Source organism: Nicotiana sylvestris, chromosome 3 (assembly GCF_000393655.2).
Source record: "Nicotiana sylvestris chromosome 3, ASM39365v2, whole genome shotgun sequence".
In the NCBI taxonomy this organism is placed as follows: Eukaryota; Viridiplantae; Streptophyta; class Magnoliopsida; order Solanales; family Solanaceae; genus Nicotiana; species Nicotiana sylvestris.
The window spans coordinates 186,572,181-186,579,891 of record NC_091059.1 but is presented as its reverse complement, the minus strand read 5'-3'; positions in this window follow the sequence as shown (position 1 = coordinate 186,579,891).

Here is a 7,711-nt window from a genome sequence, read left to right as displayed (position 1 = left end):
CGACAACGCGAGGACAAAGTCAAATATTATTAAATCAGAAAAGAAAACTTACCATGATTACGGGCTTCCTACTGACCCTTCGACATTTCGTGCCATGCGCGCTTAAAATATGGTATTTGTGACACAAGGTCCTCGACCCACTCCTTGAGCTGAGGAACTGCATCCGGTATCCAAGCCACAACTGCACCATAAAAACACCGATAAGAAGGGAGAAAGGGGGAGAAACAACAAATAAAATCTTTAAGGCAAAGTTATACTTACGCTTCATGTTCCATTTCTCGGGAAATGACATGTCTTCGGCAAGGATCAAGTCCGAGGTCTTCACTCGAATGAATCTGTCAATCCAGCCTCGGTCCCCGATCCTCATCTATACTCGAGAACGGGACCCTACTGGCCCGGCGAGCAAGTTTGATTAATCACCCTCGATAGAGTTGGGGACTGTACATGCGCATGAGATGATCGAGGGTAAATGGACACCCTTAGATTTTGTTTACAAAAAACGGAGAAAAATTACTATCCTCCAGAAGGAGGGGTGAATTTGGCCGAGGGTCACCTCGTACCTCTTGCAGAAGGCGATAATGATTGGGTCTAAAGGACCCAACGTGAAGGGGTAAGTGTAAACACTTAAAAAACCCTCCACGTGGGTAGTAATTGCTTCCTCGGGCGAAGGCACCACCACGTGCTTATGGGCCCAGTTGCGATCCTCTTTGACCGTGGAGAGGAGATCATCAGTGATCGAAGATATATATCTCGAGATCGGCTCGCATTGACCCGGTACTATGGAAGTTTTTTTTACCTTGAAATCAGCACCGGTCGAGCACCCTCAAGGAACGAATTCTTCAGGATGTGGTTTCGCAGCAGTCCTGTCACCGGTAGGTTGTGATGAAGAGACAGTCTCCTTTTGTGGAATAGTCTTAGAAGTTTTCACCATTTTAAAGCAGAGATGAAGAAGAGGAAATTAAGAAGGTACGCTTAGTGGTTTGTAAAAGGTTCAAGAAATCTGGGTACAAAAGTTGTAGAGTGAAGAGATTCTTGAAGAACAAGAGCTTTGAACATAAAGTTTGAATGAATGAAAGTTGGGATATTTATAGTTTGCTAATGACAGTTCAAAACCCATAGTGGCCGACCGACAACTGACACATATTTAATACCTTGGAGACTGGACTGACGGGACATTTCAGTGACTTTTTGTCGCTTACGTCATGATCTATCGAAGCGAGGTTCGAAAGTTCATATCGTTTCTCGTCATCTTCTTTTCGAAAAACAAGGAGACTATCTATATATGGTCAAAACCGGATTTGTCCATTGTATGACCAGCTGATGCTGAAACGTGACAGGTCAGAGCTCGAGCTCGGGTTATATCGAACCAAGGCGTAAAGTTAAATCGTTGAGCTCGTGACTCCTGGACAGAACAAGATCGAGGGAACTTTGTCGAGCCAAATAATGGAAGGTCGAAATATCCGGGATTAGTTAGCGATCACAACGAAATTCTCTGCATGTATAAAGGAGAGGCCAATTAATTAGCAAATCAAGAGATTGGCTACCTTTTATAGAATTGTATCAAGAGTAGGACTCCCCTACTATATAAAGGGAGGTTTGATCATTTGTAAAACACATTGTAATACGCAACAAAAAGCAATACACTGTTATTTCTAGCTATAATCATCTTGTTATTATGTTCTAACGTTAGTTGAGGAATTTCTTGGCTCGAGGGTGATCAAACTCAAAGACCAAGATTGTTCAATTTGTGTGGTTTGCATTTATTTTCTTATCATTAATTTTAATATTAATTAATTTTCTTAATTTGTATCAAGTTGTATCACGTATCCTTAAAACCGCGTATAAATTCAATTGTTATACGCTTTTGAGGGTAAACAAAAACCATCTCTTTTACCGAGAAGTAGGGGTGTACAAACCGAACCGAGAAAAATCGCATCAAACCGAAAAGCTAAACCAAACCAATTAAAAAATCTGATTAGGTTTTGTTTGATTTGGTTTGGTATTGAGTAAAAAAATGAACCAAACCGATATATAAATATATAATTTATATATATATATATTTTTAAGACTTTTTATAGAGTTTTCTTTAAAAAAATATTTAGAAATATTTGTGATTCTCCTATGGGATGTAATATTTAGTTAAGTATGAAGTGCCCCATATTTATTAACTTTAAATAATTGATTGTATGATCACTTTCTTATCAAGTGTTAGTAAAATGCGTCAATATCTTTGTTATTCCATATTTATATGTCAAGATCTATTAAATTCTTATATCTTTTCGAATTTAAAATGGTATTTCGATAATTTAAAATTACATATTTATTTTTATGTTTAGTTATTAAATTTGGTTAATCTTGAAAGTGTACATCAACATAAAATTATTGTTAGACGACTAAAAATAATTATCATGTGTTACTAAGAGAATTCTTTCATAAGAATATCTTAATAGATTATATATTTACTTATTAACAAAGTAAAATTGAAATAATATTTCTATAATAAAAAAATTTAGTAAAATCAAACCAATTCAAATCTATATAGTTGATTTGATTTAATTTTGTTAAAACCGAACTAACCTGGTATATGTATGGCAATGGGGCGGACCACCGAGACCCGCCGCTACCACTTTCTGGCATTTTCTATGCCAATAATTGCTTGTCCCGATTAAGTATTAACCCACCTGTTTTTCAAGCACGTGCTAATCCTTTGTCGGCTCAAACCTATCCCGCCTAATCAACACATTTTCCACGTCATCCACGGCCACGTCCCCGTCACTATTTTCACCTTATATAATATCCCTCTCTTAGACCATATTTTTTTCTTTTTATTTTACTTTTGGTTGTAATTTATTGCAAAATTGGACAGAAGAGTTTTTATCACTGTGAATTTTCTTTAAAAAGAGTTATGTATTTTTCACTGCTCTATTTTTTTTTTAAGGTCTTGCTCGGTATTCGATCCACTTTGAGGACTGAATTGAATCGGATTCACCTTACATAGTTTTGTTAAAGGAGAATTATTCACCAAATTCGAATCCAAAAACCGCTGATTAAGAGTTGAGAGACCCGACTAACCACAACCAGTCATTGCGCTCTATTTTCTGGAGAACAAGAATATTGATACGCTACTTATTTATCTAGGAGCGTACATGGACCGAATTGGTTTGGTTTTTATCAAAATTAAATCAAATCAACTATATTGATTTGGATTGGTTCGATTTTATCGGGTTTTTCGATTTTTTGTTATATGAATATATTATTTTAATTTTACTTTGTTAAAAATTTTAATAAGTAAATATATATTTAGTAAAAATTAAAAAAATTGACAAACATATGATCTATTAACATATTCTTATGTGAGAAATTTCGTAGTAATATATGATAGTTATTTTTTAGCCGTCTGACAATAAATTTTCGCTGATGTACACTTTAAGATTAACTGAATTTAATAATTAAATATAAAATCAATATGATACCTATATAATACTACGTTCTATTTAATTTTAAATTATCGAAATACCACTTCAAATTCGAAAAAGATATAAGAATTTAATAGATCTTGACATATGAATATGAAAGAATAAAGAGATTGGCGCAATTCACTAATACTTGATAAGAAAATGATCATACAACCCATTATTTAAAGTTAATAAAAATAGAGCACTTCATATTTAACTAAATATTACATCCCATAAGAGAATCACAAATATTTCTACACATTTTTTAAGAAATAATCTATGAAAAGACTTAAAAGTATATATAAAACTTATATATTTATATGTCGGTTTGGTTCGGTTTTTTTTATTCAATACCAAACCAAACCTAGTCGGGTTTTTTTAATCGATTAGTTTGATTTTTCGGTTTGGTACGATTTTCTGGTTCGGTTTTTACACCCCTAATCTTATCTTTTAAGAAGTAATTCTAAACATGCTAGTATTCCTTATCAAGATCATCAATTTTGTTTTATTTTTTTTGCATGCATACAAATTAGTGGGTCGCATTTTTGTTTTAATAATGAGTCCAAACGCTATATAACTTCGTTTGGTATCTTTTAATAATCCAAATTCATATATAGGATGAAAATAGCAAAAGAATCTAAATTCATATAGGAAGTTGCATAATAATATTACAAAACCGTGAATAAAGGGTAATATCTACACGAAGAGGTTGTAATGCACATATCACTTTATTAGAGGCGGAGTGAGTAAAATGTAAGTACTTAATTATATATAAAAGAATTTAATCGTACTGTGATCTTGATGGGTTATCTCATCGTATAGTATCTATTGTGAGATAACCATTATAGATTTTAAGATATAATCAAACGTTTGATTAATTTCCGAAGTAAGTGATAAGTTGGAATTGTATTATTATGTTATATTCGTTGCTTTTGAAACATTTAATATTAATAGATCTTAAAACCAATTCGTCATAAAACTAAAAGAATTTAATATTTGAGATACTCTGCACATGACATCTTTAAAAATTAAAATAAAATAAAATTACGAAACAACATACATACCGATTACCGACATATGCATGTAATAAAAGGCGGAATCAAGATTTGAAGTTTATGAGTTCTGAATTTATTACTGTACTTATAACCGATCTTAGTTAGTGATTTCGTAATTAAATATTTATAGATATTTAATAAACTTTCTAATAGAATCATAGGATCTAAGTAAAAGTTCGGAACCTATACCTAATACTCGCTACAGTATTAAAATTAGGAGAGGATAAAGGATTACTCTCATGCATTTTTTCTTTTCTTTTGGAAACAACGTATGTGTTTGAATTTAGTCATAGGTGTATTCTCTGGAAGGGAACAAATTCAATGTATCTAATATAACAAAAATCTATATTGAGATTTATGCACTAAAAACAGATTCAGTAAGAACATTTCTTTTGCTACTAATATATTTGCTGAAACTTATGCACTAAACACAAGCATGGAACTAATGCCTTGTGAAGTAGAAATAGAAATAGAAATAAATTGACTTAAGAAGGTCCTAAGCATGATACAAAAAGCCGTTTGAACTTTGAATACTAAAAACATGCCTTGCTTGCTTTTATTTAAATTTCAGCAAAAATCGGGTCAAATCGCAATATGAACAGCCATACAAAAGAATACAACCATTACTCTTACATAACTAATGAATGCATATTATTGTGAACTGAAATAGGCTACCCAAATATATGAAGCATGCATACCGCAAAGGAAATAAAGTATGAACTTTTTGAAAAGCTTGAAGCTATATGACAAACCCCCATCATTTGTACTAGTGTGTTTTGAAATGGACAATTGGGAACTATTTATGTTATGCCGTGTGCGTCCCAAGGCGACGTATAATGAACATGAGACTTGTTAATCATGATTTAAATGAGTTTAAAGTCATAATGTGATTATATATGATGTTTGGATAGAAAATATAAAGTTTGGAAAAAATCGGATTTAAGTTGCAAAAAAACCGATTAGGGATTCGCCTTGTATCAGAGCTTTTTGAGAAATAAATTTAGTATGATATATAAGGTATTTTTGGGACATATTATATATCAAATTGAAGGTCTTGGAATGTAGTTTCTAACGCACTTAACCGTTTGTTTATACGACATCAAGATAAAAAGATATAAGCGTCGGAAGATAGACCAATGCGAGGGTGCCAAGCTAGCACCTCTTTGACTTTTCAAAAGTTTATATCTAGGTTTTAGCTCGTCTATCTCTTCACTTTTACATAGAGACCGACCAGAGAACACCATAAAAACCTTTCCTTAAGCTCTCCAAAGGGTTTCAAAAAATACTAACATCCAGGGTATGAAATCGAGAAGCGATAACATCAGAACGATCCCTACGATGTAAGTATCATTATACCACCTCTCTTTTCTCTTTGTAGTTAGATTTTTGCAAGGTAATTCATTGTTAAGAAACGTCTAATTTCTGTAGTTAAGTGTTTAAATATCAAGGAAGGTTGATAAATTAGTTTCCTAATAGTTAGAACTCACGGGATGGTGATTGGAAACCGTGAGTTAGATTTTGTTCCACTTTTAGTGGACTGTTTTGTAGTCCATTTGTGTTGGCCTATTTTGCTGCTGATTTATGGATTTTGCAAGAATAAAAAGTCACGGAGAAACACCACATGTGGTAGGGTAGTAGGTTGGTCGCTTGTCATTGCATTTTCAGGCTAATTAATAAGTTGTTGATTGTGTGTGATATGGTATATTTGGGGGTTTTGTTGTATTGAAGGTCCCAAATTGTAATTAGGTTGGTTTTGAGTTGAGGATTGTATTATGTTTGTATCTCGCCTATAGTGGGCTTGAGGGAGCAGTAAAATTAGGGGAGATGTTGCCCGTTTTATTTTAAAATCGCGTTATCGTTTGAGATACGTAATATACTAGCATCATCTAAGTCGTACATGTATTTCTTTGTTATAGGGTTGGCGCGCTAGTTATTATAAGCTTGTTGTGGAGTTTCATTGACGACTTTAGGTATGTGAAGGCTATCCCTCTTTTTCTTTTGGCGTGATCCATATGATACAACGAAACGAGCAAGCACACAACTTTCACAAACGATTCTATTCTTAGAAGTACTAGGGTTGCCTATGTTCTGGATTCTCCATATGTCCTACTATTATATCGTCTGTTCATGGGTCTCATGACGTTCCGAGAGATCTTATTGACTTACTTCATTATGTGTTGTATCCATTTATACATGTATATTGACCCATGACCAGATGGCGTTATATACACGTATAGTATATGTATATGGGGTATAGGAAAAAGTTATGGCATTATATACGCACCACCACCTGATCAGCTAGTATACATTTATGATTTCACCCACTGAGGTTGAGATGATATGATGGGATGTCCTCAGAGTCTTGATGATATATCTACGCATATACCTATGCATGGCATGACATTTATACGTATATGCATGACATTATAAATGTTTCATGATTCGCAGAGCTATCCATACTTACATGTTGAGTCTTTTACTCCATATTTCTTTCATGTCATTTATATACTAATTTTTATGTCTAACATACTCGGTACATTATTTGTACTGATGCCCCTATTGCCTGACGGCATGTGTTTCATGCCCGTAGGTACAGGTAGACAGGCTGACGGTCCCTCTTCTTAGGATCCTTGCTCAGCGAGAGTTGGTGTGATCTATTTGATCCAGATCTTCTATTGAGTTTTGGTACAATACTTTTGTATACATATGGGTATGACGGGGCCCAGTCCTATCCTTTATATAGTGTACACTCTGTTAGAGGTTTGTAGACAGTCATGCGTAGTTAGATAGTATGTGTCCTTGTCGGCTCGCTCTGCCGTATTCCATATATATATATATATATATATATATATATCTTTTGGGCATATTTTTTTCGCGTATGTTATTCACATGATTCATTATTTTATTATTAGATGTTATGCATGACCTACACTTATTTCATGTTTATATCTTAGATGTATGCTTAGGGGTATTCGATAGGTAGAACTCGGACACTCGTCACGCCACATCGGTCTGGGTCATGACAAAAGTGGTCAGAGCAGTTCCATCCTAAGGTTGTCTATAGACAGTGTCCAGTAGAGTCTTGTTTATGAGTGTGTTGTGCACCACACTTATAAACAGGAGGTTACACAACATATAAGATGTTATCCTCCCTTCTTATCTTAGATCGTGCGATATAAAGATTCATTTTCCTAACGATGT